Below are 27,629 nucleotides of genomic sequence, written 5' to 3'. Positions count from 1 at the left end.
TGTGTGTGTGTGTGTGTGTGTGTGTGTGTGTGTGTGTGTGTGTGTGTGTGTGTGTGATGCAGGATGCTGAACACTTTCCTCTCTGCTGACTGGGCTGGGAAGGGAAGGGAAGGGCTCCTCACTCTCTGGGGTTGTCAAGGGAGGGAGAACTCATGTGGGATCAGTTTTCAGGAGATTCAAGGCTTTGTCCATTCGGGATCTAGACGCTCGTGGAAGCCTTTTGGGTTTCAAGCCTGTTTAAAGTGGAAGCTTCAGGGCTGTGCCTGCAAAGGGCTAAGAGGGTTCCCTTGGCATAGATGTATCTTATTCAACAAACATTCCGATGAGTGGCATGTTCATGAATGAGGACTGTACGTATCAGATTCTCTTAAAGGGCCACTGAGTGGAACTGGAGAATTACGGAAAAGAAAGCTGGCAAAGCCCTCTGGTAAACACCTTCAATGGCGCATCCACACCATGTCCCACAGTCTCTTTTGCATATTTGGGGGGCTGAGGGCACAGTAACCCTTGTTCCTCCCAAAGTGATCTCCCCCAAGCCCATGTTCCAGAGTTTTCAGCATCATTTAAGGATGATGACATGAATCCCCCTTGGCATAAGGGTTCATATGAACTTGGACAGATGAATAAAAAAAACCCTTGCCTCGGAGCCAGAAGGGACCCCAGAGGCCATCGAGGCTAAGCCTCTCATTTTTTTTAAACCCTTACCTTCTGTCTTAGAATCAGTACTATGAATTGGTTCCAAGGCAGAAGAGTGGTAAGGGCTGGGTGATAGGGGTTAAGTGACTTGCCCAGGGTCACACAGCTAGGAAGTGTCTGAGACCAGATTTCTGATAAGGGCTAGGCAGTGGGGGTTAAGTGACTTGCTCAGAATCACACTGCTAGGAAGTGTCTGAGGTCAGATTTGAGCCAGAACCTCCAGTCTTGGCTCTCAATCCACTGAGCCACCTAGCTGCCCCCTAACCTGCTCATTTTATACTTACCAATTTACCAATCTTGCCTCCATAGCACTGAATTGCTCCACATCTACTATCCATCTTCATTGCCTTCCTAGGTCTCAAGTATTAGGCTGGATCATGGCCAGAACTGGAACTTTATCAAGAAACAGCTCAGTCTCAGGGCAAAATGGCTTTCCACAAGGGGATTCTGGATTCACTTGCAAAGCCTCAAGGCAGAGTTATTTCCCCAAAAGACTCAAGGGTTGAAAGTGCCAAAGGAGGGGGCAGCTGGGAGGGTTTAAAAAAAGACAGAGAAAAGGAAAGAAAGTCCCTGAGGAGTTGGAGGGAGTGGGGGCATGAAGGCATGAGAGAAAGGTACCCTTTTCCCTCCCCCACCCACATAGGCTGATGGAGACTATTCCCTCTCGCTGCCTGGGCTGGACTCAACTTGCAGCCTTTCTGTGGAGAGCACCCCTGCCACTGGCAGGGACTTATCTTGGCTTTTGGTCAACTTCTGACAGACATTCCAACTGAGCTCTGGACTCTCGGATCAGCTTACTTCTTCAGGACAGTGAGATCTGGGTGGAGCAGGTCCCAGCACAAGCTGGCTCTCAGGGCTACCTGGCTGGGCCCAAGGCAACTGTCTGTCCCTCCTTTCCTCCCCCCCCCAATCCCCTTCCTTTGCTCTTATTCTTCTGGCTTTCTCCATCTTCTCTCCAGTCTCTGTCCCTCTTTCCTCTGGTTTTTGTTCTCCTGTTTCAGCTATCTGGTGCCCTCCTTTTCCCTGATGCCTTTTCTTTGAGATATGGCTAGTAGGCAATGTAGAGTAGTGGATAGAGTCAAGAAGACCTGAGTTCAAGTCCTACTTCTGATACTGGCTGGCTGTGTGATCCTGGGTCAAGCATTTTAATCTCCTATTGCTCCAGGCAAAACTCCAAGACTATAAAAGACAAATGTTTAGCAGTTCCCTAAACCAATGAAATAGCAGCTTGGTTGTTGTTCAGTGGTATCTGGCTCTTCATGATCCCATTTGGGTTTTCTTGGCAAAAGGTACTGTATGGTGGGCAGCTGGGTAGCTCAGTGGAGTGAGAGTCAGGCCTAGAGACAGGAGGTCCTAGGTTCAAACCCAACCTCAGCCACTTCCCAGCTGTGTGACCCTGGGCAAGTCACTTGACCCCCATTGCCTACCCTTACCACTCTTCCATCTATGAGACAATACACCGAAAGTACAAGGGTTTAAAAAAAAAAAAAAAGGTACTGTATGATTTGCCATTTCCTTCTCCAGCTCATTTTACAGATGAGGAAACTGAGGTAAACAGGATGAAGTGACTTGCCCATGGCCACAAAACTAGTATCTGAGGCTGGATTTGAACTCAGTAAGATTGAGTTCACCTAACTGTTGATAACGTCTTGTTTAAAAAAAAAAAATGGGAGAAGGGCAAAGAAGTAAAAAAAAATCTGGTTACAGTATATAGTACAAGAGAAGAGTGGCATTTGGAGTCAGAGGACCTGAATTTATATTAAGCTCTGCTATTTACTGTGTGACCCTGGGTAAGTCATTTAACCTCTATGAAACCTACATTCTTTATCTATAAATTGAGGAAGTTTGACTAGATGGCCCTCAAGGGCCTTACTAGCTGTGAAAGTATAAAACCTGGATTGGGCAAAAGAGATAGCAAGCAGCTAGCCCTTGGGGAATGCCTACCACAGTGCTTGATTGGGGATGTAGACTCAAAGGACCACACCAATGCAACTATCAATAATATGGAAATAATTCTTGATTGATGACACATGTTAAAACCAGTGGAAATGCCCATTGGCTATGGGGGGGGGTGAAGGGGAAAGTAAGAACTTGAATCATGTAACCATGGAAAATTTTTCTAAAAAATAAAATTTAATTATAAAAAATTTGTTTTTGCATACAAGTAGAAATAAAACAAAAACATTTTCTTTTTAATTTGAGAAATATTGCAATAATATTTAATTTGATAAAAAAAATTACACATAATTTTTAACATGTTTTTAAAACAATTTTTGAGTCCTGGATTCTCTCCATCCCTCACCTCCCTATCCTTTGAGACAGTAAATAAACATGTAGATTTTATGAAATACTATTTGTATAAAATGCTTGTTGACAGAGGTAATATTTTTTATTCTCATTTTACAGATGAGGAAACTGAGATTCGGAGAGATTGTGACTTGCCCAGATCACCCATTTAGTAAAAGATTTGAATCCAGGTCTTTCTTAGGTGCTCTGTCTACCAAGTGATAGCCTAAAAGTATTGGGAAAGTGAACTCCCGCCCCCAGCCAGGAACGAATGATTTGCTTAAGATCCCTAGTGGGTCAGTGAACCACACTCCAGAGCCAAATCGCAGTCTCCGGCGGCCCGGCCCCGTTCTCGGCATCTTGTGCAATCTCTCCCTGAGCAGGTTGGAGGCCGGTGAAGCGGCCCTTGCTTGCCTTTCCTCCCCGGCCAAGGAGCGCCCAGGTAACTGACCTCAGCGGGCCCTCTGCGCCAGCTGTGGCGTGAGGGGGCGTGGCGGGGCCGGCCCGGCCCGCCGCAGGACTGGAAGGGCCGGTTGGGAAGGGCCCGCCTGGTATTGTTCCTTCTAACTCTCCTCGGATTCGGAAGCAGCCGGGGTCAGCTCCCTGGCCACTCCGCGCAGTAAAGGGGAGAGCTTATCTCCAAATCGGGGTGGCGGGAGCAAAGCCCCGCTTAGGGAGATTCTTGTCTCTCTGTTGCCTCAACTGTAAAAAAGGGGACGTGGGAGATGTGCCTGCCCCGGGCTGCGGTCCACAATACCCTCCTCGGTCTGCTGCTGGTGACGCAATCGCTCCCGAGGACACCCGAGGCACTTCCCTGGGGTCTTTCTTTTTAAACTCTTGCCTTTCGTCTTGGAGTCTATACTAACTACCTACTCCGTCCGAGGCCGAAGAGCGGAAGGGACTAGGCAATGGGGGTTAAGTGACTTGCCCAAGGTCCACACCTAGGAAGGAGCTGAGGTCGCATTTGAACCCAGGATCTCCCCTCTCTAGGCGTGGCTCTCAATCCCCTGAGGCATCTAGCTGCCCCCATGAAGGGTTTGAAGGAGGAAAGATAGGCTCTTGGATCACGCCTCTCACTCCGCTCTGAAAACCTCTCCTACTGGCACTTGCCCAGGAAGGGGCATGCACAGTGAACACAAGGATGTCTATTTTCTAGAGCATTAGGAGTAACAAAGCACATGTCGAATCTAAGCCCGGGTCCCAACTGGTTTTTTTGGACTTCTCATTTCATCGGGATGGGAGGCTCCCAGTGGGGAATTTTTTCAGCCAAATACAGGCTTGGCAACTGCCCTGCAATATGGTCTTAGTCCCCTACACACACTGAGAGGTTTAGTAACTTACCCAGGGACTCGCAACGAGGAAGTATTAGAATTGGAGCAAACCCAAGCTTTCCTGACTCTTAAGGCTGCCTCTTTGGAAAATCCTCGTTTTATAGATAATCAATCGATCCAATAACATTTATTAATTACAGGCAAAGCACTGTACAAAGTGATAGGGATAATTTGGAAAAAAAAAAAAAAGGTCAAGAAGCTTCCGTTCTAGTGGCACAGAGCTTGTGCTTAAGTTGGTACAGACGAAGGTCGCCAGAGAGAAGAAGGCACTTGCCCGAAAGGCTTCTTGCAGGATGGGGCCCCTGAGCTGAGTCTTGAAGGAAGTCAGGAATCCCAAGAGGCAGAGGAAAGGAGGGAGGGCATTTCTGGAAAGGGACACACACAGTGCCTGATAAATGCAGGAGTGTGTGATAAAATAGTAAGTAGGCCAGGAGAGGCATGGAAGGGAGGGATGTGTTAAAAGACTAGAAAGATCAGAAGAGGTCAAGTTGTGAAAAGTGTTAGAGGCCAAGGAGTGAAGTTTATATTTGATCCTGGAGGTAGTAGGGAGCCATTGGAGTTTATTGAGTAAAGGATACCATGGCCAGGCTAATGATTTAGGGAAATCACTTGGGCCGCTGTGTAGAGGAGAGATTGGAGTGGGGAAAGATTTGAGACAGGGAGAGCAACTGGGAGACTTTGCAATAGTCAAGGGGGAAAATGACAAGGGTCTTAACTGGACTGGTGACCAGGGAAGTGGAGACAAGGGACCAACTTATGGGGATGTTATAGTATAGGATTTTGCAAATGATTGGGCATTTGGGAGGGATAAGTAAGAGTGAAGGAGGCAGGTAGGTGGCTTAGTGGATAGAGTGCTGGTCTGGGAGTCAGCACCAGCTTGAGATATTATCTAGCTGTGTGACCCTGGGCAAGTCATTTAACCACTGTTTGCCTGACAAACAGATCCATTGGAGCAGGCAATGGCAGACCACTAAAGTATCTGTGCCCAAAAAACCTTTGGATAGTTATGGTCCACGGAGTCACAAAGAGTTGGACCTGATTGAACAACAGAGTAAAAGTAGGGAGCTGAGGATGACCCTGAGATTGTGAAGCAGAATAATCAGAAGGTGGGGAGAGGAAAGTTTTGGGATAAAGACAGCATTTTGTTTCAGACATATTGAGTATGAGATGCTTCCAAGACATCCATTTAGACAGCTGGCGATTTGAGACAAGAAAGGTAAGAGATGGATAAATGGATTTGAGCATATTTGTAGAGATCACTGAGCCATGGGAGCTGCTAAAATCATTGAGAAATTAAAAAGAGAAAAGAGAAGAAGGCACAGGCCAGAGCCTAGTGTAGATTTTAAAATTAATATTCGATATCTCCAAAGTATAATATTTCTAAAGATTTATTAATATTTAATTATAGAACAGAGGGAGCGCTCATGTGGAAGTGAGAGAGAGAGAGAGCAAGAGAGGCATTCCCAAAACTCATATACAACCATGTAAAGGACGCAGGGAAACAAGCAGGGGAAAAAAGGAACCTTGGGTCGAAAGGAGAATCCTGGGAGATGAAGTCTGATTTCCACTTACACACTAGGAAAAGACCTAGAGGATATGACCCTGATGGAAATCCAGCAAAGGAGACAAGAAGAAGTGGTTAATCAGGTAGGAGGAGAATCAAAAGATAGCTGAGTCGGTAAGGCAAGGAGTATTTCATTAAGTATCTCCCCTGTGCCAGGCACTGTGCTAAAAAAGGGTAAAAAAAAAGAAAGTCCTTGCTCTCAAGGAGCTTATAGTTTAATGGGAATGAAGAACATACAAATAGCAAGGGACCAATTTTATTTATATGTATATGTATATACACATATCTTGTATGTAGGTTACATGTTTATATACATATGTTCATACTCACACATGTATATCTTATGTGTGTATATATATATATACATTATATATATATTGTCCTATATACTTACACTTTCTGTCTCCCTCCCTCCTCTCTCTGTCTGTCTGTATCTACACACACACACACACACACACACACACACACACGCACTATAACTTTTGAGATAAGCTCAGAGGGAAGGTGCTAAGGTTTAGGGGGACAGGGAACTGCTTGTTGCAAATAGTGAGAGTTTAGCTGAGACTTGAAGAAAACCAGAGAAGCCAGGAGGCAGAGAAGAGGAAGGAGAGGGTTCCAAGCATGGAGAGAGCCAGTAAAGATGCTGATAGAGAGCTGGAGTGCCTTATATGAAGAACTCTGGAGGCTGATACCACTCAATTGCACAGTATGAGATGGGGATTAAGGTATAAGGATACTAGAAAGGTAGGAAGGGGCCAGGTTATGAAGGGTTTTAAAAGCCAAACAGAGGATTTTATATTTGATCCTGGAGGCAAGAGGGAGCCACTGGAGTTTTTTTGAATAGGGGATTATATAGTTAGACTGGAGCTTTAAGAAGAACAATTTGTCAATTGAGTTGGAATAAGAGACTTGAAAACAGAGAAACTAACCTGTAGGGCAATAAAATAGCAGGTGTGAGGTGAAGAGGGCCTACACAGGGCAACGTTGGTGTCAGAGAAATGTATTTGTGTGTGATAGGGTTAAGAAGGTAGAATTGATTAGCCTCAGCAACTGATTGGGAGCTGGGGGTGAGAGTGAGGAGTCATCTAGGTTGTGAGCCTGGGTGACTGACAAGATGGCGGTGTCCTTGGCTGAAATAGAGAAATTCAAATTAATGGAGAGGCCACGGTTGACCAACCCTAGGAGCTGAGATCTACAAGGACAATAATGAAATCTATGGAAATTGATACCCCCAAATAAAATAGTATAGGGCAGTGATGGGCAAACTTTTTAAAGAGGGGCCCACTCTTTCGAGATTTCATTGTATTGTATCCTACTCATTGTATTCATCAGATTAGGAAAAATGTCTTTCAGCCAGATAGAACATTTCAGGGCCCCCATCCCCCATCTGGCCCATAGTTTGCCCATCACTGGTATAGATGAAGAAAAAGAAGATCCGTGGAAGAGCACTGGGAGATAACCACTGGTATCAGGTATGTTTTTGTTATTGTCATTTTTCAGTTATATCTGACTCCTTATGACTCCATTTGGGGTTTTCTTGGCAGAGATTCTGGAGTAGTTTGCCATTTCCTTCTCTAGCTTACTTGACTGATGAGGAAACTGAGGCAAACTGGGTTAAGTGTCGCCCAGGGTCACCCAACCAAGTGGCATCTGAGGCCAGATCTGAACCATGGAAGATGTATCTTCCTGAATATAGGCCTGGAGCTCTATCCACTGTGTGACCTAGCTGCTCCTTCCATGACCTAGATGAAAATCCAGCAAAGGAGATTAAGAAGGAACAATCAGATGGAGAAATTAAGAAGGCGTAATGACACTAAACCTAAACAGAAGAGAGTATCAAGGAATATCAAAGGCAACAGGGAGGTCAAGAAGGATAAAGACTGACAAGCAACCATTAGATTTGGCAACTAAGAGATCATTAGTGACTTTAAATAGAACATTTCAGTTAAATGATGAAGTTGGAACCTAAGTTAAGAAGTTAAGAAGATAGTGAATGAGAGGAAAGAAAATGATGGCACTGATTGTAGACAGCCTGTCTAAGTTTATCCATAAAAGGAAATCACCCTTGGAACCAATATTGATTCAAAGATTATTAAATAAAAAATAAAATAAAACCAACCTGGGGCAGCAAGGCAGACACTTCCTAGCTCTGTGACCCTGGGCAAGTCACTTAACCCCAATTGCCTAGACCTGCCACTCTTCTGTCTTAGAATTGATACTCAGAAGGTATGGGTTTTAAGGTGGAAAAAAACTCCTGAAAACCCAACTGGGGATTTCTAGAAGCTAAATGACTTTTTTTAAAGGACCTAGCTATTAAAAAAAATTAAAGAAAACTGAACTAGACTACTAAAAATAGTTTTACAATGGGGTGGAATTCAGCAGCAACACTTAAATGAGAAGCTCCAAAAACTGATTCTGCTCCAACCATAACCTTGAGTTTCATGTGTGATTTGAGGTAGAAGGCTGTGTGCTGGTGAGCTGTTTCTTTCAGTGTGCTCACTTGCCCCATGTAGGTCTCCATGTGAACTTTGACTAGATCAAAGGCCCCAGACAAAAAGTTCTGAAGGTTTCCTCCATTTGGACGCTGGTGTAATAGAATCTTCACTTAGGATTCCTCAGCATCATACAGACCTCAGACACCATGATCTTCTTAATATTTTGATTTTGCTAAGGTGTCTGGGTGTTCCAAAGGACCAGATTGTTGGCATTTTAATATTTATACATTGTCCCCAAGTCCCAAAGGTCTTGGGCTGAGTATTCTTTTTTTAAGAATCAATACTTTCATCTTAGAATCAATACTAAGTATTGGTCCCAAGACAGAAGAGTGGTAAGAGCCAGGTAATTGGGGTTAAGTAGTGACATGCCCAGGGTCACACCATTAGAAGGTATCTGAGTCTGAGACCTCCTATCTCTAGGCCTGGCTCTCTAGCCACTGAGTGTAATGCAGGATTTCTTGCATTTGCAATATTACCCTAGGCCAGGGGTCAGCAACCTTTTTGGCCGTGAGAGCCATAAAGGCCACATTTTTAAAAATGTAATTTCGTGAGAGCCATGCAGTGCTCACAGTGCGCGCTCCTGTAACAGTGCCTGAAAAAAAAAATTGACTTTATGGCTCTTGCAGAAAGAGCCATATCTGGCCCTCAAAAGAGCCAGATATGGCTCGAGAGCCATACGTTGCTGACCCCTGCCCTAGGCAGTCCTGTCAGTTAGCAGAATGGAACTCTGGCATGGCAGCTTCCCAAGCTGGGTATTCTTAATTGTGGGGAAATTACATGGCACAGTGGATAGGTTAGAGCCCGAGTTAAAATCCAACCCCCAATACTTGTGAGCTGTTTGATCCTGGGCAAGTCACTTAATCTTGTTTGCCTCAGTGTCCTCATCTGTCAAATGAGCTGAAGAAGGAACCACTCCAGTATCTTTTCCAGGAGGACCCCAAATGGAGTCATGAAGGGTCGAACCTGACTAAACAACAATTCTTAATAGTATGAACCTTCTTGGACACAAGGGTGGCTCTCTACCACTGTTGTCGACCGACATCGTGGGGGATTCTGTCATTGAAAGGGGCATGGAGTGGAGGGGGAAGGAATCAGAGAATACCACCACACTTTCTAAGAGCAGGGTAGAGAGTCATTATGCTTTATTTACATGCGGTCACCATCTCTTTTACAAACTAGATTACAATTGAAAATGGAATACACAAGGTGATATCTACAGATCAACACTGAGGAGAATGAGCACTGAATCTATTTCGTTTGGAAAGATTCTCAAATCGAAATGGTTTGATCCTCCTGAAGAGAGAGGGTGTAGAGTTGGTTAGTTAATCCATGGCAACACAGGGTTGGAGACAAGATCCTCAGTGAGAATGCAATTGGATAGTGTTCACTCAAAAGGATGAGGCACTCACTACCAAAGAGAAGTAAGGAGGGGCCTCTTAGCTCTTAGGTGTTTTCACTGTGGCCATGCACCAAAGACGGGGGTTTTAACATCATTCTAGTTTGTACAGGTTGTTAGCAAGAAACTAAAACAGAGAAGACGATTTTACAGATACTGTATACAGATACTTTTTTCCATTCATGCAACTTTTTTTTTTCTTAAAAAAAAAGTTCAACATGTGAAGCCAAAATGCACAATACATTTTTTTTTCAAATATTAACTAATTTATCTGGTCCTCCACATCTGTTTACATTTCCAATGCACATGATGTACTAAGACAATTATATGAGAGGAGACTGATTGCCAAGCAATGACATAATTTTAGAGAAATAAATGTCCTAACATACAGCTTTTTAAAGCAATGGTACAAATATTTCTGGAGTTAGGCAGAAGCCTTATAACCAATCGTTCACAGAAGAAAAAAAATCACAAATAAAATTAAATAAGAAAAATACACAATCGTTCAAATTGCATAAATGTTACCACTTTAGATGCTTAGCGCTTATGTATTAAATATTAACACTAAAACTCCTTAATAACTTGTGTATCTGCTATAAGATCTTATTTAATGGACATGATTTCAGGAAAACTAGTCTTTTTCCTTTTTTTTTCCCCTTCCCCCAGAGATGCTGAACTTCGTACCTCTTTGCCAATGATTATCTCCCATAAACCAACTGGTTTTCTTAATTTAAAAAATCATACTCAATCATATATTTTCAAAATATTCCAAGAGAAAATAGAATCAGTGACTTTTAGTATTGGAAAGATTAGTTTTCCTTAATCAGAGTGAAGACATTAGAAGAGACTTTTTTTTTTTTTTTTAAAGAAGAGGCAGAGATTTTGATTTTGGTTGTGGAAAGCCTGAAGGCCTGAATTTCTCTACTGCTTTTTCCTTTTCCTCGCCCATCCCCATGGAGTCCCTGACATTCCTGTGGGGAATAATTAAGTGGCTGTGGTACTTTGGTCTTGGTTGCATCTTTGAGAAACCCAAATGATGACCATTTAAAAAAAAAAAGAGAGAGAGATTCATGAGGCAAAGATAAACTTGTTCTCATTATCCTTATTCCAACGAACACAAATTGTTAACCAACTTGAAATCTTACTCCTATGAATGGAAATATCTGCTGGTAGTAGTGAGAGCCACCATGAGCTTCATCTTCAGGGGAGGGAGGCAGTAGATATGTTTATTAAAATCAACACACACACACACACACACACACAATCACACACACTCACACATATAATACCACAAAGCCCGCTTTGTACTGTATCCAACATCCTCCTCTGATCAAAGTAAAAAAAAAAAATCAATAACAACACACATCCACCAAACAACAGCTTTTCAGCATTATGGAAGATGAGGGAGAGAAAGAAAATTTAAACAAAGAAAAATATCAGATTCATTCAGATTCTGCACTTGAGTATATACAAGGAAAGCTTGTGATAAAGCTGTTTCCTAACTTTGGTAAAAGATGTTTGGGCTGGGGTCTCGGAGGGGAATAGTTCCCCAGAGTGCATGTCTAATTAGGAGCATTAGTTACTCTTCTGGTTTCCTTACTTAAAAAAAACAAAATGGCAGCCCTCCCAATACTGTCCTTAGAGGTGGGAGGCAAGGAAAGGAGGGTTAGGAAGGGCTGGAATTTGGTGGCTGGTGCCAGCGACCAGATCACCTACGTGAACTGCATTTTCTATTTAGCAGCCTCTACTTGAAAATGGCCAGAGGGAGGAGGATTCACTACCTTGCCTTCAAATTTTGTTCTACTGACACAGAAATCAGTAACGATATTTCCACTTGGGTGAATGGACTGAGCAGACGTTAGACTGGCTTTTCCTTCAAGTCCGGTCTTTCAATGAAAGCCAGAAGTGGTACCTTTGCACCAGTTCAGGCTCACAGAAAGAAGTCTGGCTTCAACTCTAGCAAGGATCTTGCTTCTTCTCTCTTTGGCCTTTTAGCTCAGCTTCAGCTTCTGGGGCTGCCCTCTTTGGGGCACATAGTTTAGGGCAGGGAGAATTCAAGCCAGTGGGATGTGAAAGGAGAGAACTGTAACCACAGCTTTAGGTTCAGAACTAGATGGGATCAGACTTTTCCCCATCCTGACCTTAGAGCCCTCCTGAGTCCTCATGTTTAAGCTATTGTTTCTCTGAGTTTTTCAGTTGGGGGGGGTATTCCCCTTTAGTTCCATGGCTCCCTGATCCCATGCTTTCTTAGATTAAATTCTAATCTGGGTTCAAGACATTTCTCAAGATAGTCTCTGATTAAAACCCAACAAGTGTGGGAAAAGTAGAGAATAAATGAGAAACTATGTAATTAGTAACTAGGGAACTCAATACCATTTTTGTTTTCAGCTGAAACACATTTAGGGTTTTTTTTCCCACCCATTTCCTGCCCTCTCCCATCCCCACCCCCCAAACAATTCTTGGGGTCTAGAGCAACAAAGAAAATAACTCAAGAACTAAACTCTCTAGGCTCTCTCTCTGGAACACCCTGGATTCTCATATAGCCTAATAGCTCCTTCCCACCAGCTGGTTCTACTTTGGCCATCTGAGAAAATAAGCCAAAACAGTACATACATATTCCCTTCTCTGGCCCACTCCCCATGTTTCCAGCAGTGTGGCTAGCATCAGGACTGAGGAATGAAAATGGAGAGAGGCATTTGTTTTCCAATAATAATGCCCGACCAAGTAGTCCTTTCAGTTTTCAGAGATGTCTAGTAAACAAAATTGGATAGGTGCCATATCTGTACACATTTTCAAGAGTTTTGGTTATGGTAAAGGAACACAAGAAGCAAGTCTCTGCTACTGAAAACCTGACCAATCCGAGTATCTTCTGCAAAGGAAATGGTAAGATCTTAAGTTGTTCAAAAAATTGGTATGTCCAGGTTGGTCTACCATAACCACAACTGCACGAGCATTTACAGATTCTGTCAAAGGTGATGAAACAAACAGGGTTATCACTCAAAAAGGACAATATAAGCATGGCAGAGGTGGGGGGTGGCATTAAGAGACCAAATGGAATGTCCAACACCCCAGTTATAATTTCTACCAATATTGGGCCCCAGGATAATATAAAGGAACAAAAATGGGGCTCATCGGTAGATGGTGGCAGGTGCACGTGTGTGTTTCGTGTGTCGCGGAAGGAAGTTGCTAGATGCTGCATGGGGCCAATAATAGTGAGAACTTTTGCAGTGAAATGTTGGGCTGGAATACGGATTTGTATTCTTACCAGCCATGCACAATTATTCTTTTCTGTACTCTACATAGTAAAATATATTTATACATTTATATGCATGAGGATTTTATCCAAAGTGGGGGAAAAAAGTCTTCGTGGATCATATTGGACAAGTGCTCCAATGCTGGGCTAACTGGAGCTTCTTCTTACTGTATTCTTCCTGTACCTGTACCCAAATTGTCTCCCTACCAAAGTAACTAACAAAAATAATCACACTTTCCAGGTTAGACAGAAAGCACCTATACAGCACCATTAACTTTAAAGGAAAAAGAAAGGAAGAAATCTGGAAAAGCCTGAAAAATAAAACGAAAAGTTTAAAATGGCCTTTCATTTCCATTGTTTCATTTGTTCAAATATAATCCAATTTTACAAAAAAAAAATCTATGTGGTATATAGTCTCTCTCCCTTGTACAGTTCTGGGAGATCTGATTATACATCAAGGTGGAAAGTGATCATAGAAAGGTATTTCAAGAAATATGAAAGACACAAACTCCTCCCCCCCAAACTTGTTTGCACTCTTCACATGGGTTACCCATTTTAGATCTGACATATACCTGTAAAAAGCTTATCTCACATTCATTGCAAAACAGAACTACTCCCCCCCCCCCATTTTCCTCCTTAAAAGAAAAAAAAAAGAAATTGCTAAGTGGCATTTGGCAATGAATGGGCATCTTAGCTTATTTCTCTCCTGAAAACAGCAGCGTTTCCAACTAATAAATAGATGGTCCACTACCCTGAATGGGGATCAGTCCATAAAAACCACAGGCCATCCTGATTTAGACAAAAACAGATCAGCTTTGGGGTCTCTTTGGTGGCCCCTCCAAAAGGAATCTTCTCATTCAGAATTTTAAAAAGCAAAACAAAACACTGTATAGGATACATTGTTCTTCTCTTCTCCTGTGCTATATCCTGTTTTTGGAAAATGACTGTGCCATTGTTAGGTTTCTAAGAAGAGAACAGTTTTCTATCAGAAAAATCACAAAAGAATATGCTCCTTAGATTATTCAACTTGTCAGGATAACTGAGTCAGAGGGATCCATATGCCTGGGACTCCTGAAGCAGGAACTTAACTGGCAAGAATGTTTGCTTCCTTCCAAAGTTTTAAACTTGCCAGAGGGGGGAAAAAAAGGGCAGGTGAATCTAATTAACAGAAAAAAAAAGTATTGCTTGGGCATAGGAATGAGAAAACCAAGAAAATAAACACAAATCTCAAAAGAGCCCATATACCATTGCTATAGTATAACACCACATAATCACTGGCAGGGAACTATTGTTAGAGGGTACACAGTGTGTCTTGACAAGATGGCGCAGAGGCGTTGGGTGCTGTGTCCACGGAAGGTGCTCCATCATCCTGTACAGGGAACATTTTGCATACGTTCTCAAGTTCAATAGAAGCTTCGATGGGGGTTGAGGGGGCCATTAACAGTCTCTGCTTGGTTGGGAAGATGATGCAGGATTGATTCACAAAGGTCATTAAGCTGTAAACCGTGTCGCTGTCCACTTGCTGAGAGCAGATTTGGCAAAGGGTTTTTTATTTCCTCCTCTTTAGATCTTGTGTCAGTTTGAGGGTCTGAAGGAGAAAAAGAAGGAAAGCAAGAGGGATTAAGACATTTAATCCATACCGTGGAATTTCCTAATGTCATACATATAACCAAATGCCCTCAATTCCCGAGATTCTTTTGCATTTATTTTGTATAGGGCTTGGAAGACAGCAACTGGTTTTGTGTGTGTGTGTGTGTGTGTGTGTGTGTGTGTGTGTGTGTGTGTGTGTAGTAGTTGTTAATTTGTATATCCCTAGTGCAAAGACAAATTTTACAGATGAGAAAAATGAATCTCAAGTAGGTTAAACACAAGACTTGGTACCGGGTGGATACTTGTCGATTTGAGTTGAATTTTTCATTCCCACTACAAAATTTGTTAGTTTATATTTCTAAAAAAAGATTGTCATGTGCTCTGCTCTCCCAACCCCCAAAACCATGGCCTCCAAAACTATGATACCCCATGAAGAAACCGACCTGATGCTGGTGACCTAAGGCTCACTTAGGTTTAACCCCCTTTTCTAGCTGAGCTTCCACACCAAGACACAGCCTTCAAGCCCTTTCTGCCAGACATAACTCAAGGCTTACACCCCAGGGTCATCCGTCTACCCAGGAGCTTCAGAGAGGACATAAAGCCCACTGAGTCCAAATCTTCCTACCCCCATTTTATAGGTAAGGAAAAAGGGGTTAGGGAGGGGCTTGGGTGATTTGCCTAAGGTCACAAAGGTTGTAAGAATCAGAAGCAGGGTCACAGGATATAGATTCGGGGCTGGAAGGGTCATTAAAGACCATCTCTGACCTCATTTTACATACAAGGAACTTGGTGTTAAGTGAATTGTCTGAAGTCAAGTACAGCAAAGAAGCAGCTGAGCCAGGATTCAAATCTAGGTCTTCCCACTGTAAATCTGGGATACTGTCTATTGCACCATAGGTTGGAATTCCTTTGAGCCAGGTCTCGACTCCCCAACCAATGCTCTTCCCACTGTCCCGTGCTCTCTCAGAATTCTCAGAACCCTCTGCCTTCAGCATTTTGGCCCTTGGAGTCATGCTTTCCACAGGGTGTCCCAACTTTTTCATTAACTCTTCATTACCAGGTGGGCTAGAAACTGCCACCTTTGAGAAGTGCTAATTTAGTTTGCAGTGGTGGGGGAATTTAAACTCCCTACACTATGGGAGGTTAATTAACATCTAAGTAGAAAGTCCTCCAAATTTGATGCTTAAGTCATTAAAAATCAGAAGAAAAACATATGTGTACACACACACACACACACACACACACACACACACACACACACACGAAAAACGAATCCAGAATAAAACAACCTGATCATCCACAAACATTTCTGCCTCCCACATTCTTCTCAGAGGAAAAATAGAAAGATACTTGAGAATGGAACTGAATAGGCACAAAGCAGAGTCTTATTTAGATTGTAAGTGGCCACTTGATATGAATTGAAGTGACAAGAAATTGTATGTCTGTAGAGAACTGAGCAAAAGTTGCCACCCTAAGAGCTTTTCATGGAAGCAAAGAACTGGAAACAAAGGAGATGGCCACTGATTGGAAAATGGCTAAATGACGAGGCAAGGGAATATTATTGCGCTTTAAGAAATGAATATGAAGATGTCAGAGAAGCAATAGAAGACTTAAATGAATGGATGAGAAGGGAAATGAAGTGGAATCAGGAAAATAATGTTACACTTTGGCAACAATCGTGTAAATGGAAGGAATGGCAGTAAACGGAAACTGAAGCCTATGAAACTCTAACAACTATATTTGGTCCCCAAGAAGAGTTACCTGGATGCACCTATCCTTACTGCACTGGAGGAGGAGGTTTGGGGGAAGAAAGGAGAGATTATGGATGTGGGACTATGCACAAGATGTCAGTTTGGATTAATATACTGGTTAATTTTTCTAAACTGCTTTTTCCCCCTTTTAGAATGATTGTTTTTGTTTTAAAGGATAGCTTTCTAGCATGGAGGAGGAAGCAGGAAGAGAAAAATATTGGGAAATACAGGAGATACAAAACAAAAGTTATCAGTAAATTTTTTTAAAAACTGCTATGATAGGCCTCTGGCCACAAGTTGTCTTATTTTTGTGGGAGAGAAAAAATTAATTTAAATGAATACACCACAGCCTTGGTAGTATAAAGTTCCATAAACAGACAGCAAAGATGGAAATGAAGCAGTCATCAAGATACACTAGCTGCCCATCTTTTTACCAGCTTGAGAGAGCAGGTGATGAAAGATCCATCAATATAATCACAAACAAATATGTCACATACATCTGCAACTTCCCATTAGGGGTGACATTAGCGTAAATGCATTTGGAATTTTCACAAATGTACTTGTGACTTTAAGCCTCAATCTGTCCCTCTGAAATGGCATCTTTGCTTCAGTCACACTTTTTGTATACAAATATGCAGGAAGCTAGCCTAGTCATGTTTCATCTCTAGAACAGAACACACCCATGGGCATGGGAGCCCTTGTTAACTGCCATTCAGTCTAGCGGAAAGCTTGCTAATGGGTTTCTTTCTTTCTCCTTTTTCTTCCTCTTTCTTTTTCTTTCTTCCTTTCTTTCCTTCTCTTTATCCTCCTTTCTTTCTTCCTCCCTCATTTTCTTTCTTTCCTTCTAGCTCTCTTCCTTTTCTCCTTCCTTCCCCTTTTTCTTTCTTTTGAGAAAGGGGAAACAAAGGAAATGACTGATTCCTCCCCACCCCCTTCTCTGTTGCTTATTTTCTTTAATCTTGGTGATTTCAGAGATCTCAAGCTGCTCGGTAGAAAAAAACGAACCAGGCTCACCTCTTGCCAATGAGAATGCTTCCTTTATTGGTTTGAGAGGGAGAAAAGACTCAAAAACAAGTGTTACCCCTAATGTCTCTTCATCAACCTGCTGATTTTTGGAGGGCTCCAACCCATGTCTTTTGCTTTGCTGCGACTTAGTGGGTAGTTTTTCTTTTGAAAATAACATTTCATAAGCCACAGACTAACATCACTATGCAATGAGTCAGCAGGGAACGAAGTCCCTCAGGTTCTGGTCTTAACTTACTGCAAAGTGCCAGGAGAGAAGTGGTAGCTTATTACCTAATTCAGGTGCTTTTCCCCTCATAGTTCCCCTTGGTGTTAATTAGGAGGCCCTGGAAAGCAATTCCGAATGGAAAGGTGACACACTCGGTTCCCCAAGTGGAGAGGCAGAGTGATGTATGCCCCTGATGGGGCCTGGTTGGATGGGGTGCAGTTGGGAGGGTAACCAAAACAATCTGGCAAAGGTGTTCTGCAGGAGGCTCCCCGTTAGCCCTAAAATAGTCGGGGCCTCATTCCCCAGGCCAGGGAACCTGGAAACAATTCCCTCATCATAATGAAAAGTCTTCAGGGGCCTTCTTCAAGCAATGCAGAGAGATTAATCATCATCTCAGAGAGACTATACATCAGTATTCTTGTTTTCTTTCCTGGCCCATTACCGCCTATGACAATACGTCAGAGAACCTTCTGCAGGTTTCATAGGTAATGGAGCTCACAGGAAGACCTGCTCAGGAAAATCTGTCTGTCTGTCTCTCTTCCCCCTTTCCTTCCTTCTTTTTTTCTTTTCTGACTGAGAAAGAAGCAGGCATATTTTAGAGACAGTCTTTCAGTGGTTCCCAAACGTTTTTGGCCTACCGCCCCCTTTCCTGAAAAAAATATTACTTAGCCCCTTGGAAATTAATTTTTTTTTAATTTTAATAGCATTTAATAGGAAAGATAAATGCACCTGTGGCCATCACCGCACCTGTGGCCATCACCGCCCCTCTGGATCGCTGCAGCACCCACCAGGGGGTGGCGGTGCCCACTTTGGGAATCACTGATTTGCAAAGGACAAATTTAAGAAAGGGAGCCCTGGTGTTTCTTTGCACTTATTGGGCAGCCCATGAAAAAAAGAGCTAATATGGCACAGTGGAGAAAGTCAGTATGGCTTTAGAATCACAAGTTTGGGGTTCAAGTCCTGCCTCTGACACATACTGGTGATGTGACTCTGAGCAAATCCCTCAACCTTTCAGCATCCTATATTATCTTATAAGTTTCTGAAGAATTGGTCATCTGCATTGTAGAAGTTTTGAGTTCTTTATACTAAATGATGCTACAGGTCTAGAGGAAAAAAATAAAAACCCATAAAGGGGAGAAAAAAAATCCAAGCACAATGGATAGAGTATCAAGCCTGGAGTCGGTAAGACCTGAGTTCAAATCTGACCTCAGACACTTTCTAATTGTGTGACTCTGGGCAAGTCACTTAAATGTGATTACCTAGTCCTTGCCACTCTTCTGTCTTAGAATTGATAGTAAAACAGAAGGCTAAAAAACAAACAAACAAAAAACAAGCTGATTTCCTGTGTTAAAAGTAAAGCTGAGTGCAAAATATTGTGAAAGCACTACTTAATATTGTGTAATTTTAATGAATCATTTTAACAACTCTGGCCTTAGTATCCTCATTTATAAAATGAAGAGGCTGGGCTAGATGAGCTGTAGGGCTCCTTCCAGTATTCCCTCTCTGATGCTGTGGGTATAATGGATACAAGAGTTCCAAACCTGCAAGACATCTGTCTTAATCCCATCTCAGTCACTTAGACAAGTCATTTAACTTGTCAATCAGTTTCCTCATCTATAAGAGAGTTGCCCCTTTGGCCTGCAGGTCCCCTTCTAGTCCTAAATCTATGATATTAATATATTATTATGTGCCAGAGAAGTATAATCTTTTAAGTAACAAGAACAAAACCCCTCACACACATAATCCACTATAAAGGAAAACAAGGAAAAAAAATAAACAAGAGAAAGCTGTATTTCATCTTGTCTGATTCCTCCTCACTCCTTTGTGGCTTAAAGTTGTTGCACATTAAACTGGCTCAAGCTGGGATTGGAATCTTCTGGCTCATTCTGAATCCCTAGTGCTCAGTATGGTGTCTGGCACATAGTAGGTAGGTAATAAATGTTTACTGACCAACTGACTGGAGGAGCAGAGGGAGAAAATGAAGAAATAAACCATTTTGCTAGCCTGGGAACCAAAAAGGTGGTGGTAAAATGTAAATTGTTCTTGTTCTTTTAAAGGGAAAACTGTTTTAGAGGAAGGAGGGGGAGAGAGAGAGAAAGAGAGAGAGAGAGAGAGAGAGAGAGAGAGAGAGAGAGAGAGAGAGAGAGAGAGAGTTTTAAAATGCATAATGGATTAAATGTAAGTCTTTAAAAGGAAAGCAAGTTTCAAGACAACAAAGTCCCTAGACCTTACTCTTCTCAGGCATATGTCACCAGAACAAATGCTAATATGTAATTCTTAACTACCATTATATTGCACTGCTGTGGAGGGCAGGGGGAGAAGTACCCCCAAGAGCTTTGCAAAGCTCTATCCCTCAAAAGAAACAGATTTCAAAAATCAAGATTCTGTTGGATACAAAGAGAAAAGAAATGGAGAGGCCAAATGATGCAGCCGGTTCTAAAAATATTCGTTTATGCTGTCATCTGGTGAGAGTATGTCATCCTATAATCTTGGCATCTGCAGGGACAGCAAGTTTCTGCCTAATTATCACTGAGTCACATGACTACACATGATGTTCTAAGAATGGGAAACACCCCCTTGACCCCCCCCCCAATTAAAAAACCCTAAACAAAAACATAAAAAGCCCCAACCTATTCAAGTGGTAGAATATGAGACCATAAATGTTTGTATTGCTGTCCTCCCACAACTTAATTCCATGGAGAAAAACATGATTTTTTTTCAAAAGGATTATTTTTATCTTTGTGGCAAAAGGAAGGGAAAAAATGGGGAAAAAATAGGACCCCACTGCTGAACATAACACAGCAAAAAAACCCAAACCAGCAGGATGAAAGCCTCACAACTCCAAATCCATTAAGCTCAGTGATTCTTTTCTACAGTGACTAACAATATTAGGTGAAAAAAGCTCTAGTTAGAAGCATGTCTCTCTCTCTCTCTCTCTCTCTCTCTCTCTCTCTCTCTCTCTCTCTCTCTCTCTCTCTCTCTCTCTCTCTCTCTCTAACTTGTGATGTACTGGGGTGGAGAGGGAAAGGGAAACAAAGCAATGATAAACTGATTTGAATTCAGAAGCCTTCAAATGGATTCTAGCAATCGGTGGTTATATTGTGGGTTAAATTTACTTATCCCTAAAGCCAAAATCAACACAGGTAGCAAGTGATCTGGCTTGCTGTCTCTGAGGTACAAGCTAGATCACATTTAAGGAGAATTGAACCTGCAATGAGTTACTTTCAACACTGAGTCTGGTCTCATTCCATTGCTCTAACCTTGAAGGGGATCCTCTCTATCTAAAGTTTTCTCAGAGGCAGGATGGTATAATGGAAAGCGCCTCTAGACTTAGAGTAGTGGGTCACACTGGTAGGACCCTTCAGTTTAAAAAAGATTTAGGCAGAATCCTTGTAGTAATATCATCTAAAATGATTACTTTTAATGACTATTAATAAACAACAAAATGTTTTCTAAAAAACAACAAATTGTGGTGTTTTGGGTTCCATATAGTAGTTTGGAAACCACTAATTCAGAAACCACGTTCAACTCTCAGATCTGCTAACTTGTGCAACCTCAGGCAAGTTATTTCACATGCCTGCGAACCTCAGTTTCCCCACATGTAAAAAGGAGGAGTTGGACAAGATCTCTAAGAATGTTTCAGCACTCTTCAAGTTGAGATAACACAGGGCTTAAAAGTCAGGAATATTATCTGGATTTGAATCCTCTGCTCAATTATCCCATCTCTCAGCTTTGGGCATTCTCCCACCTTGTTCCCCATGCCTGGAATTCTCTCTCTTCTCATTGCAGCTTCCTGGCTTCCTTCAAATTCCAGTTAAAATCCCTCCTTCTTCAAGAAATCTTTCCTGATCTCCCTGAACACTGAGGCCTTCCCTCTGATGATAATCTCCAATTTATCCTGTATAACTCTTATTTTTTCACAGCTATTTGTACATTGTCTCCTTCGTTAGACTTTGAGCTCTCTGAGAACAAGATCTGTATTCCATCTTTCTTTGTATACTCATACATGCCTGGCACATAAGTAGGGCTTAATACATGTTGGCTAACTTGCCTGCTAGCTGTGTGATCTTGGACAAGTCATCTAAACTCCTGAGGTTGTTGCTTCATCTGTAAAATGATGATGATAAGAGCATCTAGCTTACAGGGTTGGGGAAAGATCCAAAGGAGAGTATACAAAGTAGGGGAAGCTAGTGAATAGAAAGCCATGAGGTCTTAGGTTCAAATCTGACCTTAGATATTTCCTAGCTATGTGACCCTGGGCAAGTCACTTAACTCCAATTATCTAGCCCTGATGGCTCTTCTGTCTTAGAAGTGATACGTAGTATTGATTCTAAAATAGAGGGTAAGGGTTAAAAAAATAAGTATATACTTTGCAAATCTTAAAATGCTTTGTAAATATTATTAGTATTTTTGTTATTATTATTACAAGATGCTGAGCAGCAATTCTGCAGGGGAACAGATACGTACAAAAAAATTATACCTTGGGGCAACTGGGTAGCTCAGTGGAGTGAGAGTCAGGCCTAGAGACAGGAGGTCCTAGGTTCAAACCCGGCCTCAGCCACTTCCCAGCTGTGTGATCCTGGGCAGGTCACTTGACCCCCATTGCCCACCCTTACCACTCTTCCACCTATGAGACAATACACCGAAGTACAAGGGTTTAAAAAAAAAATTATACCTTAACTTAATAACTTGTCAGACATTTTCTAGGTCCAGGGAGAGAGTTGAGGGTGGCACGCTTAATATCCATCAAAAAGAAACCATTCAGTTGCAAAACTGGAACCTTCCTGGTCAAAACTGGAACTGGTTGTTCAACCCACTGTCCCTTGAACACATCAAACACAATCCACCTGTGTTTTCCCCCTCCTGCTGTTTCCTCTGCTTGGAATAGCTTTTCCCATGGTCTCCACTCGCATAAATCCTGCACATCCTTCCGGGCCCAGGTCCAGTCTCATCTCCTCTATAAAGCCTTTCCTCGACTAAGAAGACATAACAGAGTATGTATACACTGTCAGATAATTTCTGTAGCAGATGTTTTTGCTTAACCATCTCTTTGTCACAGGAGGGTTTGATCTGGAGGGGGGTGTGGGGTGGTGAAGGACCGTGACGTAAAGACAAAAAGTATCAATAAAATGGATTTTTAAAAATATCTTTCCTTAAAAAAAAATGCCTTTCCCGATGGCATCAGCCACAAAGATCTCTCCCTTCTCTGACTTCCTATAGCTGTCTCTACTACTCGTTCCTCACTGAATCAAGTAGTTTTATATTAGTCTTTTTTTATATACTCTTACCTTCTATATCAGAATGAATACTGTGTATTCGTTCCAAGGCAATGGGGGTTAAGTGACTTGCTCAGGAACACAAAGCTAAGTATTTCACTTGTTTTTGTGTGTGTGTGTGTGGTGTTTTTCAAAGAAATGATAACTCCCATCATCAACTGTTTACAGCCTGTTTGCAACCCTCTTACGAGTATTTTTTGTGAGTAGTCATTCAAAGACGGATGAGCCGAGGAGATTACAATGTAGTTGAGGAAACAAGCCATAAACATATGCTTCTTTGTATTCCCTAATGTAGCTACTCTGCCCAACTTAAATCCAGTTCCCTCCAAGTCAAGACATCACTGGTGCTCTTTGAAACAAAGGACCAACAACAGCATCTTGTCTAGCTCAGGGCTAGGGAATCCGGTTGGGTATTTGATATATGTTGACTGGATTAATGAGGTTCTCCTCTAGAATGTCCATCACCCAACTCTCTGCCAATCTAAGCAGCTTCTCCTGAATCCCTCCCATCCATTGATATACCATTAAGCATTAATTAAATAACCACTATTTGTGCCACCCACCGTAGTAGGCACTGGAGATGCCAACACAAAGCGCTTCTGGTCCTCAGTGTTCATACTAGCATGATGATGTTGGGTTAGATACCTTCCAATTGCTGGATGCCCTTTAAGGGATTTTTCCAGGTGAAAAACCATAATCCACCGAGTCCACAGAAATCTCCTCTTCTACAGCACTGAAGGCTGTTCTGTGTAATTTACTGCTTACTTTATATACTATCTTATATTGTTCTCTCATTGTTTTGTAGGTGGATCACCTTCCAAACGAGACTAAGTTCTTTGAGGGCAAGCATTAAGACATATGTGTGTGTATATACCTACACATATACAAATATCAAGATGGCGCACTGGAAGGAGCGCTAAGCTGGAAGACCAGAGTTCGAATCCAACCTCAAACACTTCTTAGCTATATGACCCTGGGCAAGTCACTTCACCCTGTTTGCCTCAGTTTCCTCCTCTGTCAAATGAGCTAGAGAAGGAAATGGCAAACCACTCCAGGATCTTTGCCAAGAAAACTCCAAATGGAGTAATGAAATATCAGACATAACTGAAAAATGACCAAACAACAACACTATAGGCATACATATACATATATACACGTACATACACACCTATATACAATATCCCTCATTGCAGCTAGAATAGACATTTAATGTTCAAGAGGCCTTATTTGTAATTTTCGTAAGTTTTCAACAATTTCCTCCCCCCTCATTCATTGAGCTCCAATCACACCCTTTTACATCACTTTGAAAGTAGGAACTTTGTCTATTGAGTGATGTTGAAACAAAATAAAATCCTTAGTTCTAAGCCTCAAGCTGCTGCCTTGCTAAATTGATTCATAATTTAAAACAAAAGGAAATGAGAGGAAATGCTTAAGGTCATAAACCACATCTTGAAATATCACAATGTTTATGTTCACTGGGTGTGACTCTAGCTTGTTCCATGCGTCATTGAATTAATTGAAAATCCCTTGGCTAAGCAGTTGTCAATTGCTTGAGTAATGAGGGGAGCATGCATGTTAAGATTGGGGTGCCCCACATTCTCACCAATGGTGATGACAGGTAATGCCTGATTGCACAATATTTGGTTTGGAGGGTCCCGACATTAAAAAGAGAGACTCCTTCCATGGCTGGAGTGGAGCACGGCTGGAAAGTGTTTGAAGGGTACTAAAGCCATATGCATTAATTTTCCCAAGCCATATCAAAAGTGGTTCTGAAAGGAACCCTGGTCTTAATTATTTAGTAGCACGTCAAGGGCCAAAAATGAGAAAAATCTCTGAGGATGTAGCCAAAGAGCAGCTGGCGGCATCATCACGCTGACCCCCCAATCCCAAATAGCTCAATGGGACATGACAACTCCTTAAAGGCAATGGATAACAGAAGGGAGAAAAGAAATAGAAAAGAATGAATATAGATGAGAAGGCCCAGTAGAGAGTACATACGCTATGATAATCCATAAAAGAATACATCTCTGTCAGTGGATTTAATTGGAATATAGATTTCAAGTTGTGATAAAAATTCAAGCTCCAGAATTTTCTTTTAAAACTCTTACCTTCTGTCTTAGAATTGATATTAAGTATTGGTTCCAAGGCAGAAGAGTGGTAAGGGCTAGGCAATGAGAGTTAAGTGACTTGCCCAGGGTCACACAGCTAGGAAGAGTCTGAGGCCACATTTGAACCCAGGACCTCTCATCTCTATAAGCCTGGCTCTCTCTACTGAGCCACCTGGCTGCCCTTGCCCCAGAATTTTTAATCAGAAATGAATTAGCAACATTACCAGCACCAAATGGACCTACAGCAGACTAGCTGGGACCCTCCCCAGAGACCCTATTAGAATTCTCAACTCTTTATGGGTCCAAGAGATGAGTCTACTGCCCATGAGATCAAAGTAGACAGGTGAAGAGATGAGGAGATATTTTAACCTGCTTAGACAGATACCACCTGTAGTTAACAAATACACTGCCTACTTGTGGCAAGAGTTTATTAGCCAATAATCACTTACTGATTATCCTAAAGTACCTAAGTCTGTATTGTATCTGTTTAATCATTTGAAGATACCATTAATCATTTGTGGTTCTCTCTTGGCAATGGTAAAGTGTTTTAAAAAAGTCTGAAAGAAAATAAACTTAAAACCCCAAATCAAAATTCTCAGACTTTGCCCACTGGTCTTTTCTTCCACATCCTTAATTTTCCCAAAGAACTCAAACTGCACTCATCATTTAAAACACAATTTAAAACAACCCAAAACCCCCTTAACCTTCTGTCTTAGAATCTAGTATTGGTTCCAAGGCAGAAAAGCAGTAAGGGCTAGACAACTGGGGTTAAGTGACTGCCCACGGTCACAGAGTTGGGAAGTGTCTGAGGCTGCATTTGAACCCGGGACTTCCCAACTCCAGGTCTGGCTCTCTATCAATGCCCCAGACTGTACCCATCATTAAGCTTTCATATAAGCATGCAGATTTGTGTGTGTGTGTGTGTGTTATATGCTATATATATTATGTATATATATACATGCATGTATGCTTTATTATCTTATACCCTACCCTTCTGTCACAACAACACAAGGTGCCTGTGCCAATGAGGACTTATTAAATGTATTTTAATAAGTTAATAAAATGTATAATCAATCAATTAATATGCATTATTTATTATTAATTTATTTTTATTTTTAACTTCACCAAAATAAAATTTAAGATTTATATTTTAAATAAAAAATTAATAAAAATTTAATAAATTAATAAATTAATAAAAAGACTTCTTAAACTATGTACCAGGCATTTTGCTAGGCTTTGGGGATAAAAGTACAAAGAATGAAATCATCCCTCCTTGGAAGGAGCTTCCTTCAAACCATGATGTGAGTTGTATTTCTTAGAAATTTACTCTGGCACTTTTATACATAAGTAGTTCCTACATCTTAATCCCAAATATTGAAGAGTTGCATTTCCACCATACTTTAAGGTTTATTGTGTCTTCATACAATATCTCCATAAAGATAAAATTAATATCACCATGTTTACTTTATAGATGAAGAAACTGAGCCTCTGGGAGGAGGTGGCTTGCCCAAAGGCCATACAACTAGCATTGGGAACATTCAAACTCAGGTCTTCTGATTCCAAGTTTTGGGGCTTTCCCCACTATGCCAGTCAATTAAAAATGAGAGGTCAGGAGAAAAGTTTAACATGTGGGATTTATAATTGGCCTTTAGTGCCTTTCTATCACTAGAAAATAAAGTTTAAAAACTTCTTTTGCCTGATTTTCTCACAGAAAAAAAATTCAAATAAAAAACTAAAGATAATCAATCAGTATAAGGCTACATAATATGGGGCAGGCAGGTTTGATCTTTCCGGGGAAATGCAAAAATGAATGGCTTACATAGCAAGTGATTTGAGGTATCTTAGCAATAGGAGGATGAAAAACCCAGTCCCCTCCTCTTCTTTTGGGAACTGATGAAATTCTTGAGGAATTGGTATAATGGAAGAAGGAAGGGACTATGGTTTTTTAAAAAAATAACATTCTTTCCTGAAGCTGAAGAAATTGAATTTCTAATAGGCATTCAATTTAACGTGCATCTATTAAGTGCTCACTGCACGCAGTGCACTGTGCTGGACCAGTGGTGACACAAAGAAAAAGTCCTTGCCCTCAGAGAGCTTATATTTTCCTGGATGTAAGCAGGAACATCTAGGATGCCCAAACCACTAATGTGCATTCCCCAGTCTTAATTAAGGTATGGGGCTCTTTATCAAATGCTGTTTTAAGATGCTAATGAAACAATTTAGGTCCTGGACCACTTATGACTCCCTCATTCCTCTAGTGACCAATGAGCCCCTGTGTGTCTCCAGGGAGGCACGGTACCCTTGGCCTGAAATTACGACTTAGAAGCACTTCACCAAACCTCAGCCCACTCAAAATCAGGCAATTACAAAAATTTTATTATTAAAGAAACCCCAAAGGATCCTAAATCACTGAAGCATCCAGGTATAAGGTTGGCTTATTGTTTGCATTCCCTTCATCTTGCAATTTGCTCAGGTAGACTGATTTCATTTAGCTGTGTTTTTAATAAGTCCAATGAAACAATCGGGGCATTATTAAACCTTACAGGCAGCATGGAATAACAGAGAGCTGGCCTTGGAGGAAGGAAGACTTAGGCTCAAATCCTATCTTGGACACACAGGCATATCATTCAATTTCTGGAGCAAATTCTTTTA

At 41.6% G+C, this 27,629-nt stretch overlaps 1 protein-coding gene across 1 annotated transcript in view; it reads right to left on the bottom strand.

Annotated features, from left to right (window-relative positions):
* Positions 1-14,089: 14,089 nt before the first annotated feature.
* FOXO3 (forkhead box O3) overlaps positions 14,090-27,629 on the bottom strand; it is a 152,130-nt gene continuing 138,590 nt past the window's right edge. The window contains exon 3 of the mRNA XM_044676671.1: positions 14,090-14,609. The gene's annotated coding sequence lies outside the window, so the exon portion shown is untranslated. The remainder of the gene's footprint in view (positions 14,610-27,629) is intronic.

The sequence above is a fragment of the Gracilinanus agilis genome, chromosome 4 (assembly GCF_016433145.1).
Source record: "Gracilinanus agilis isolate LMUSP501 chromosome 4, AgileGrace, whole genome shotgun sequence".
NCBI classification, from domain to species: Eukaryota; Metazoa; Chordata; class Mammalia; order Didelphimorphia; family Didelphidae; genus Gracilinanus; species Gracilinanus agilis.
The sequence above is the reverse complement of the archived record's forward strand: the minus strand, read 5'-3'. Positions and strand labels throughout refer to the sequence as shown.